The sequence below is a fragment of the Pipistrellus kuhlii genome, unplaced genomic scaffold, assembly GCF_014108245.1.
Source record: "Pipistrellus kuhlii isolate mPipKuh1 unplaced genomic scaffold, mPipKuh1.p scaffold_m20_p_6, whole genome shotgun sequence".
Taxonomy (NCBI): Eukaryota; Metazoa; Chordata; class Mammalia; order Chiroptera; family Vespertilionidae; genus Pipistrellus; species Pipistrellus kuhlii.
Window position 1 is genome coordinate 80,154,058 of NW_023425562.1, and position 10,230 is coordinate 80,164,287.

Consider the following 10,230-nt stretch of genomic DNA (forward strand, 5'->3'; position numbering starts at 1 on the left):
CAAGGACACAGTGCTAAGGTCCAGAAGCAAGAGGGCCTTTCCTCTAAAACAAACCAGAGACACACCCTGTGTTTGGTGCCTGCGAAGGAGTGATGATGTAGCAAGGGTCAAGTATCACAGGACCCACAGACATGCCCAGGAGCTGGAATTTACCCAGAGCAGCGGGGAGGCACCCACAGTGTGTGGTGAGTGGGAGAGCCTTGAGTCTGGCTTGTGTTGGAATGAAGACCTGTGTGAAGTGTGGAGAATAGATTGGAGAAGGGCATGTGCTTACTGAGCACCTAGTCCAGTGGTCGGCAAACTCATTAGTCAACAGAGCCAAATATCAACAGTACAGCGATTGAAATTTCTTTTGAGAGCCACATTTTTTAAACTTAGACTTCTTCTAATGCCACTTCTTCCAAATAGACTCGCCCAGGCCGTGGTATTTTGTGGAAGAGCCACACTCAAGGGGCCAAAGAGGTGCATGTGGTTTGCGAGCCGCAGTTTGCCGACCACGGACCTAGTATGTGCCAGGCACCGTTCGAGGCATCGGGGACACACAGTGAACAAAACCAAGTCCCTGTCCTCACAGAACTTACACTTCGGTAGGGACATAGACCCTTGTCAAATAAACAGGAGAACAGCTTCAGTGTAACACACCCTGCTCCGTAAGGCTGTAAAGGAAGCGAGCCCAGGGAAGAGGTGGTGGGTGCTGCGGAGGCCAGAGGCGTATCCGGAGAGAGATGATGGAGGCCTGGCCCGGGCAGCAGAGAATTGAACTCTGTCTGCCCGCGGCAGCACGGGCTGGCCAGCCTGGGCTCAGGCCTCGGTGCCCGCGCTGCCTGTGCTTTGGAGCAGCTGTCGAGCCGATGTAAACATTGAAAAGTGGATGTAGCTTGGCTCTCGTTCAGCATGTAAATAGTTGTCAAATCTTCAATTTTGAGAAGACCAGTTCCCTGTGATTTGTATAAATTTTGGAACAGAGCAGAGGCCGCACACATGCAAAGCCAGGTCTCCCTACATGAAGGCCAGGCCTGGCACTCAGATAGAACCCTTTCAGATGGGAACTACAATAATCTGAGAGGTGGGGCACACTGAAACCATGGAGGATCACAAAGGAAGACCAGATGTGTCCTTCTTCCCTCAGGAAAGTGGAAACACTTGGCATAGAGAGCCGCTGCTCCGGAAGTCTTTGATTTGGATTCTTATGTTCCTCCACCGCTGCCCAGGTATAAGTCGCATTAAGCAGCAGCTTTTCTCTCAGGGGACTGGCTCTAAGAAATTATTAGACTTCGGGGTACCAGCTAAGTAGTCAGATTCCTGGGGAGCCAACAGACTCAGCATGGAGTGTGTCTATTTCCCTCATGACACTGACCAAGATGAATGATGGTGAAGCTCGTGGCTGGGGCAGATGCGGAGACCTGGCACTCTTCATGGGTGGATAAAGTGGAGCAGTGTTTTCCCATGGCAACTGGGCAGGATCCAGCCACATTGAGAAATTGACTGACAGGAATCGCATCATAGAGGCATCTGGAATACTGAGCAAAGATGGTAGTTACCGGGATGTGCACTGTACACAGCTTCATATATGTATGTATGACAGATGTATCTATACATCTGTATTTCAGATGTATACATTAACCATCAACTGGTTTAGAAAAATGATTATACTTCCCAACAAAGGGACACTTTGCAGCTGTTTAAAAGTAGACCTGAGCCAGGTGACCAAGATAACATCAGTAGTGATGTCACCTGTACTCTGATATGATGTCATAGTTGGGCACTTCTTCTCTATGGTCTTCCTCCCCCAGTCCAATCATGAGAAAAACATCAAATTGTCACAGTGGAACATTCTACAAAATTCCTGAACAGAGCAGTCCTCCTCCAAACGGCCAGGACCATCAAAAACAAGAGGAGCCCCAGGGACATGACTAGCGCCATGTGGGGCCCTGGTTGGGGTTCTGGACCAGGAAAAGGGCCCAAGGGAAAAGTGAGGGAAATCTGAATAAGGCGTGACTTCAGTTAATAATTAATGTTGATTCATTAATTATAGCCCATGGACCACACTACTGTAAGTTCTGATAGGAGAAACTGGGTGTAAGGAATATGGGAACTCTCTGTACTTCTTTGCAATTTTTCTGTAAATATAAAACTGTTCAAAATATGAAGTCTGTTAAAAATGAGGTAGACATTTATGGATGGGTGTGAAGTTGTTTAAGATGTGTGATTGAACGAAACAGTGATCCCACATTTGTAAAACAACATTGCCATTGTTTATGTAAGGATGGACAGAGTCCAGAAAGGTGCTCCCCCTTTCCTTAAGAGGTTATCATGAGGATTTGGGGGTAGCACATGAAAGGGGAGGAAATATTTTATACTTCTATAATGTTTTGAAATTTTTACTATACACATGCAAGACTTTTGTAATACAAAGTTCAATAAAGACATCTCTCTCTCTCTCTCTCTCTCTCTCTCTCTCTCTCTCTCTCTCTATATATATATATATATATATATATATATATATATATATATATATATATCACACACATACACACACACACACACACACACACACAGTGAAAAAGAACTCCCTGATGGGCAGGAGAAGGCAACAGAAGTTCAAGTAGCCTGCTATGATTTTATTTCCCATAAATAGCCCCCAATTAACTTCCCTTGATCCATAATTCAGAGCCAAAGACATGGAAGAATCAGAACCTCACCCAGGTTTGTGGGCACATCAAAAAGGCGTTTCTTCTAGCTCTGGCCCCTTTTCCTCAGCAGCTGGTGTGTCGGCCCACAGACCAAAGGGCTCTGGGTCCCATTCCCAGTCAAGGGCACGTAGCTGGTTGCCAACCATGTGTCTCTCTCACATCAATGTTTCTCTCTCTCCCCCTCTTCCCTCCCTTCAGCTCTCTCTAGAAATCAATGGAGAAAATATCCTGAGTTGAGGATTTTTTAAAAAGGTATTATTTCTAGAGAGATCTTGACGAGGGTCTTTGGACTCTGTCACTGTCCAGCTGTCTGGGTGGCTGGCCTTGCCGTCACTGCCACTTACTGGGCACTCACTTCAGACCGGCCCCGGGAAGGACTCCCCACAGGCCCCTCATTTAGTCTTCGGAATCATCCTCTGAGGTGAGTGATGTCACCACCACCTTCTAAAATGTGAGGTCACTGGTCCCCCACCCTAGGGAAGGTGGCCTGATGCAGAGCCACGTGAGTGGGCCCAGCTAGATTGTGTGCCCTGACTTCTCAAAGGCCGGGAAAGGAAGCTGCTCACGGAACGTGAGTTCCCCTCTGTGTCCTCACACAGGTCCCTGTTCCACAAGATGGTTCCAATAAGCTCCAACCTCCACTGCCATTGTTTATCTTTCTGGCGGGGTATTTTGGTCCCATAACCAGGTGCACATGGAATTTTGGTAACAATCAGAAACTCCAAGGGTGCGTGAGAAGTCAGCACATGTTGGCTGAAGTTGGGCAGTATGGAAAGTATATGTTTGTCATCAGTGTTTACATTTTACTTATTTATTTTTTCTGAAATTTCATCAGAATAAAAGCCCACCATGTTGCCTGGAAGCCCTTTTTGATGTGGGGGAGGTGCCCTGGACGTCACTTCCTGTTAGAGGGACAGGAAGCAGAAATGAGGGGCGGGGCAGACAGGCCATTGTCGGGAGGGACAGGGACCTTCCTTTTATCTAATCCAGATGTCATTGGACAGGGAAGCATGTGTCTGGCTCACTTGAGCAGACTTAGCTTCTTTCAGAATTGAATGAGTTCTTCTGGTAACCACACTGTGAGCCTTGCTTAAATTTTGACCTTTAACTTCTGCAGTGTGATACCTACTTAAATTTCTTTCTTTTTTTTTTTAATCAATCTTTATTGTTCATATTATTACAAAGGTTCCTCATTTTTTCCCCCCTCCACCAGGTTCCCACCCCACCCTCTGCCCTTTTCCCACCCCCCATTGTTCTAATCCATAGGTGCACAGTTTATGTTCAGTCTCTTCCTGCATCCACCACTCCCCTTCCTCCCCTCCCCCCCAGTCAGTCCACTCCCCTCCCGTATCTCTGATTCTATTATAATCAACAGTTAATATTGTTCATCAGGTTTTTTAATTTCCTTGTTTTTTTTAATTAATAAACTTTTATATTTTTAAGAATAAATTTTAAAATCTAATAATTTTAAACCTTGTTTTTTTCTGCCCTGGGAACTGAGAAGCAAACTTGTTTACATGTAAACTTGCCCTTAGGCTATCAAAAGGCGTAGCCATTCAAATGTAAATGAACACATTGTTTAAAGATAGCTGCTGGCTGGAATTGGATTACCTGTTCTGGGTGGGAAGGGCTTGTTCTCCCCTTTCTCCATTAAAATTAAGGTGTTAGCTTTAAAACCTCTTTTTGGCAAGAGACCTTAAACTTTCAGAACTTTAAATTTTTCAGGTAGTAAATCAATTACTTAGCATTTTCTCAAATCTGTAATACCTCCACATGCCCAAGGATACACTTCACACAAAAGACACTTCCAAATAGATCAACCAACCTCATCCAGATCCCACACAAGGCACTCACAGATCAACACCCCAGCGCTACAATAACTCAACACATCCAGATCTAAGCCTTCATTACTTGATTCAGCAGACCCTCAAGTTCCCCCAAAAGTTTCCAGGCATGTCTGAGAAGCAGCCCTGGGGCATGGGCAGGCGAGGAGCGAGCTATTGCTCCAGTCCGCTCCACAACCAGCTGCTCCGGATGCTTGGGGCCCGGTTGCTGCCGCTCCGGGCCTGGCTGCTCCCGACCCCACTGCTCTGGGCCCGGCTGCCACTGCCCTGGGCCTGGCCACTCCAGGCCTGGATGCTGCTGTTTTGCGCCTGGCTGCTCCCGACCTGGCTGCTTCGGGCCTGGCTGCCACTGCCCTGGGCCTGGCCACTCTGGACCTGGCCGCCACCGCTCCAACATTCTGTCCTTTTTTTAAAAAAAAAAGCGTTTATGTTGCAATGTTGGCTGCTGAGTTGAGTTCTGTCTTAATCTTCGATTTTTCAAGATCTTCTTTCTATTCTTTCATAAGTAATTTTACTATCTTTTGCTATAACTTGATTTCTTCACATTGAAAACTTCTTCGGTTTCTTCCTCCTCGTCCTGGAAGCTCAGCAGGCTGGCCTGCGGCGCCCCTTTGTTCCCTGTGGCCTCCTGCGTGGCTTCAGCCTGTTATTGAGGTCGGCACCGCCCAGGAAGCAGCCCCTGGCCTGAGCTCCGTGGCCTGCGATCAGTGGTCGAGGGCCCAGTGGCACCTCCCCCCTGGGGGCCCTGTCGCCCGGCTCCTTGCCAGAGCCCGGCTTGCCAGTGCCTGGCAGCAGCTCCTGCTCCTCGTCGTGTTCTTCCCAGTCTGGAGCTTTTGTCTCCTTCCCACTAGGGGAGTCTAGCATCAGAGTCAACATTCCATCCTCTGCATGCAATGTGCGCGACTCCGGGGGCTCTGCTTTTCGCCGCTCCCCTGGGATTCTGCCTCACAGCCCTGTCTCCCTCTGTTTGAGCCTGGGTCCCCAGGGTCTGGCCTAGAACTGGGGTTCAGAGCAGTCAGAACTGGGGCTCAGCACAGCCGGAGCTTTTGTCTCCTTCCCGCTAGGGCAATCTAGCATCAGAGTCAACATTCCGTCCTCTGCATGCAATGTGCGCGACTCCGGGGGCTCTGCTTTTCACCGCTCCCCTGGGATTTCGCCTCACAGCCCTGTCTCCCTCTGTTTGAGCCTGGGTCCCCAGGGTCTGGCCTAGAACTGGGGTTCAGCACTATCGGGTCTGGGGTTCAGCCCAGTCCCAGGCTTTTTTTCCTTCCTGCTAGGGAACACCAGCCAGGTACTCAGCCTCCCCCTCCTCTTCGACTCTGTTCTCTTCGCGTGCCCACAGCATGTCTCCGTACCTTAGGCTTTTACAGCTCCTCTGATTTTCCTTCTGGTTTTCTCTTTCCTTCTTGTTGTAGAATTTTCAGTCAGTCGACTTCCTGAAGCTCTGGGCAATGTCCATTTTATATTTTAGTTGTATTTTATTGAAATTGTTGTGTGTGGCTGTGGTTAGGTGTTTACCTGTGCAGCCATCTTGGATCCTTCCCCCAGAAAAACTCTTAAATTTCTTTTTTATAAAGAAAGAGAGAGAGAGAGAGAGAGAGAGAGAGAGAGAGAGAGAGAGAGAGAGAGAGAGAGAGAGAGAGAGAAAACCATGTGGGAGTGAAGCATTGATTGGCTGCCTCCTGCATGCACCCTGCCAGGGACTGAGTCCAAAATCTGGGCATGTGCCCTGACCTGGAATTGAACCAGCAACCTTTTGGTGCACAGGATGATGCTTAACCAACTGAGCATGCTGGCCAGGTCCCTCCTTCACCTTTACACATTGCTGTGCTCCTAAAAGGCCATCAGATCAGGCCTACTATGTGCACATAGACAGACCACGAGTGGGGCCACACTTTTCTTAAGGTCCCCTGCCATAGCAGCAGGGCACTGTGACCTTTAGATGGCAGTGCCTTCGGACTTGTCATGTGTGAAAAGGGTTCACACCTTGACTTTCTCCCCAGGGTGGCTCCACTGGGCGGGGCTTACCAGTAGGTGCACTCTTGCAGGAGGTCTGCCCCATATCGTGAGCGGAAAGCGTGGCACATATTTAATGTCGTCCACTTTCCAGCCATGTGGAGAATGTCACATGATTCCCATGCCAGGAATTTGGACCTGACTTCCTTGGTTGCCCTCACTGATGGAGCCCTAAATTCACATTAAATACATTTCTGGGAGGTGCTTGCTTTCTTTCCTCCTCCCATTTTTGCTGTTGAACTTCATCTGGTGCAAAGGTTTCCTCCAGAGAAGTCATTTAGAGCATCGTGGCATTTCCTTTCCTAATTAAACCCAACTGGGGCTCTGTCCAGTGCGCACCGCAGCGGGGGCCTCCTCGGGCGGCAGGCTCTCCCTGCTGCATCCGTAAACACCAGCCACAGCGCTGGGCGCTCTGGTTTGAATTAAACTGAGGCTGAAGGATCGACCCAGCTGTGCTTTCCTATAAGCTCTGTCAGTTTTCCAACGCTTGTTAACATACTAATATAAAAGGGAATAGGACAGACTTCAAGGAATTTACAACTGGTCTTAAACTTCAAAGACGAAAGCTACATCCATGCAGCACACACACACACACACACACACACACACACACACACACACACAAAACCAATATGTCCCTCCACTCCACCCTCCTCAAACACAACCCAACACAAAACTAATAAAAGTTCAGTCAGTGGCCCAGGGATGGCTCCGTCGGTTTGAAACGCCGTGCCTGTGATCCTTGATGTCGCAGGCCAAGTTACAACACGTGGCATTCGAATTGTGAAACTCGGGGCAGAGCTGGTAGGTCTGATTGGAGACGTGATAAATATTTCTCCAGCCCTCACAAGAGTGATGCCACCCCAGCCCAGGAGGTTGGCTGCCTTGTTCTTCCCTCAAGCAGAGCTGGCCAGGTGGGTTGGGTGGGAAGGGAGGACCCAACCACGCTCACCTGCCACCTCCCCTGTCCGCACGGCCCGGGACAAGGCCCAGCACATCCACGGCCGGGCTTGCAGTGCAGACAGCAGGGAGAGGCCGGGCACGTTCCCCGGCAAATGGTGATTCATCACAGAGCCGTCTCTTGGAGATTTTGACAACAAATAGAGAAGTACAACTTTTTAAATTTCCTTTTCATGTTCTCCCTTCTCCAGTGAGGATCAGCAGATCATATTTATCTCAGCCTGCCTGGGGGTGGGTGCCAAAACCCAGTGCAAAGATCCTCGTTAACTTCCTCTGAGCATTTCCAAATTGCAGACCAAACAGAGAAACCCAAGGTCCCATTCAGGGGGAGGCTAATGGCTGCGGCTCCAACTCCCCCTTTCCTGCCTCGTTAACTGCTGGCTGTGGGCAGCATGTTCACACAATGCCCTGTGAGTCCTTGGGTTGTCCGAGAGTTGCTGCTTTGCCTGCTGCCTTTACATCTTTAACCTAGACATAAGGAGTGGCCGGCCCTAGGGCAGGGCTCTCACCGCAGCACTGCTAACACTGGGGCAGGAGACGTCTCTGCTGTGCGTTGTAGGAGCTGAGCAGCAGTCCCAGCCGCTGCCCCCCCTAGATGCCAATAGCAGCCCCCTCCTCCTCCTGAATCATGACAGTGGAAAATGTTTCCAGATATTGCCAAATACCCCTGGCGAGAGAGTTGCCAGGTTCAATATCAGACGCCTGTTTCCATTTGAATTAGATATAAAAAAAATTAGATAAACAGGGAATACTTTTTTTTTTTATAGTATGTCTTATGCACTACTTGGAACATGCTAAAAAATTATTTTTTGTTTATCCAAAATTCAAATTCACCTGGGCAGCCTATATTTTCTTTTGTTAAATATGGCAACCTTATCTGGAAGGCAGTGTCCACCCTGTACCGCCCATGCACACCGCCTGGAGACCCGCTGACTTGGGGCAGAGAACGAGCGAGGGAGCTCTCCTGGTCCCTCGCTGGCTCCATTCTTGGCCCTATTTGCTCAAAGAAACCGTTTACATTCTTGGAGTCCTCTCCTCAGTGTGAATGTGGTCCTGATGTCTGTCCCACCTTCTCCTGCCGAAGACTCAGGAGACAAACCTTGCAGGGCCACTCACAGGGCACTGGCGATAAACTCCTGCTTCCCAGGGGCCTTCCCCACTCACTGGGGGGCAGGGGCAAGGGGACTGGACCACCCCTGGCTCCAGGCTTGACCCATCGGACCCTCATATTTCTCCAGGCACAGGGACCACTTCATCGGAAGAGGAGGCCCTGTTCTAGTCATGTGGCTGCTCGGAAATTTTTTACCCGATCCTGGAGGTGAACCTCTTCCTCGCCTCATGTCTCCCTGCCTACCCCGTACCTCCGGGCACCCACCTGGCCCCTTCTCCTGCAGTGAAACCATTTTATTTAAACAGAAAAAAATGACAAAGTCACTCATAAACTGAACTGTTTTTCACACTGTTCTGTCTCTGACAGGCTGTTAGAGAAGTTGGGAGAAGAGGTGCTGCTGATATACTTTCGTTATTCGGTGCTAATTAGAAGAAAGCTGAGTGGCACTTACTGTTCCCACTGGAATGAAAGCAACTCCAGATGAAGTCTCCGGGTCCCCTGGCACTGCATTTTAAACAATATATTTTGTTTTACTCTCAAACAATTAAAATTACCTGGCCCATCGAATAGCATAGATGTGTTAAAAAATTTAAAAAGCCTGTATTCTTAGTATTTGGAGTCATCTGAAACAACTAGAGGCTCGGTGCATGGAATACATGCACTGGGTGGGGGTGTCCCTCAGCCTTGCCTGCATCCTCTAGCAGTCCAGAAGCCTTCGGGGGATATCCGACTGACTGCCTTGGCCTGCTCCTCCTAGGAAGCAGGCCTAAACTGTCATCTGGACATTCTTAGCGCTGCCACGGAGGCAGGAGAGGCTCCTGCTATCACTGCTGCACTCGCCAGACATGAGCCTGGCTTCTGGCTGAGCAGAGCTCCCCCTGTGGGAGCTCACTGACCACCAGGGGACAGCTCCTGTGTTGAGCATCTGCCCCCTGGTGGTCAGTGCAGGTCATAGTAACTGGTCCTTCTGCCATTCGATTGATTTGCATATTAGCCTTTTATTATATAGAATTATAATGAAGATGCTGAGCGAGTTTAGTGTGTGGGGAAGTAAGCTTTTGCTCAGCAGAAATGCACATTTTATTGCACAGCTGAATAGAGGAGGTCGATGGGAATTGCTCCCGTTCAGAGGGCGTCAGGAAAGAACTTTAGCTGAGAAGCCTGGAAAGGTGAGAGGGAATGACAGGGAACACTTTTCCTCTCAACACCACTAATAGTGTATGCTGGTTGCACAGCCCAATCTGTGTCCTAATCACAACACGACTGTGTTGGATGTGCAGTATCTTACTGAATACTAACAGTAGCCCAAGGGGTGGACATACTCATTATAGTTACTGTTTCTATAAAGTAGGGGTGTCGAACTCAATCAGAGAAGGGGCCAAAATCTAAAATCCAGCCTAAATCGCAGGCCGAATGGTTTACTGAACAGTCATAAACTGTCATTGTGATGGAAACGCAGCGGAGTGCAGTGATGACAGCGCGGTGCGGGCCACATTGCAAGGCCTGGCGGGACGGATTTGGCCCGCGGGCCTTGTGTTTGACACATGTGCAAAGGAACAAAGTGAGGCTCAGAGTGGTTAAGCTATGTGCCCAAAGTCACACAGCA

The 10,230-nt window shown here is 49.1% G+C and overlaps 1 pseudogene; it reads left to right on the forward strand.

The window, feature by feature from the left end:
• The window catches only part of LOC118708457, a 28,032-nt pseudogene extending 18,507 nt beyond the window's left edge, over positions 1-9,525 (forward strand).
• The last annotated feature ends 705 nt before the right edge of the window (positions 9,526-10,230 follow it).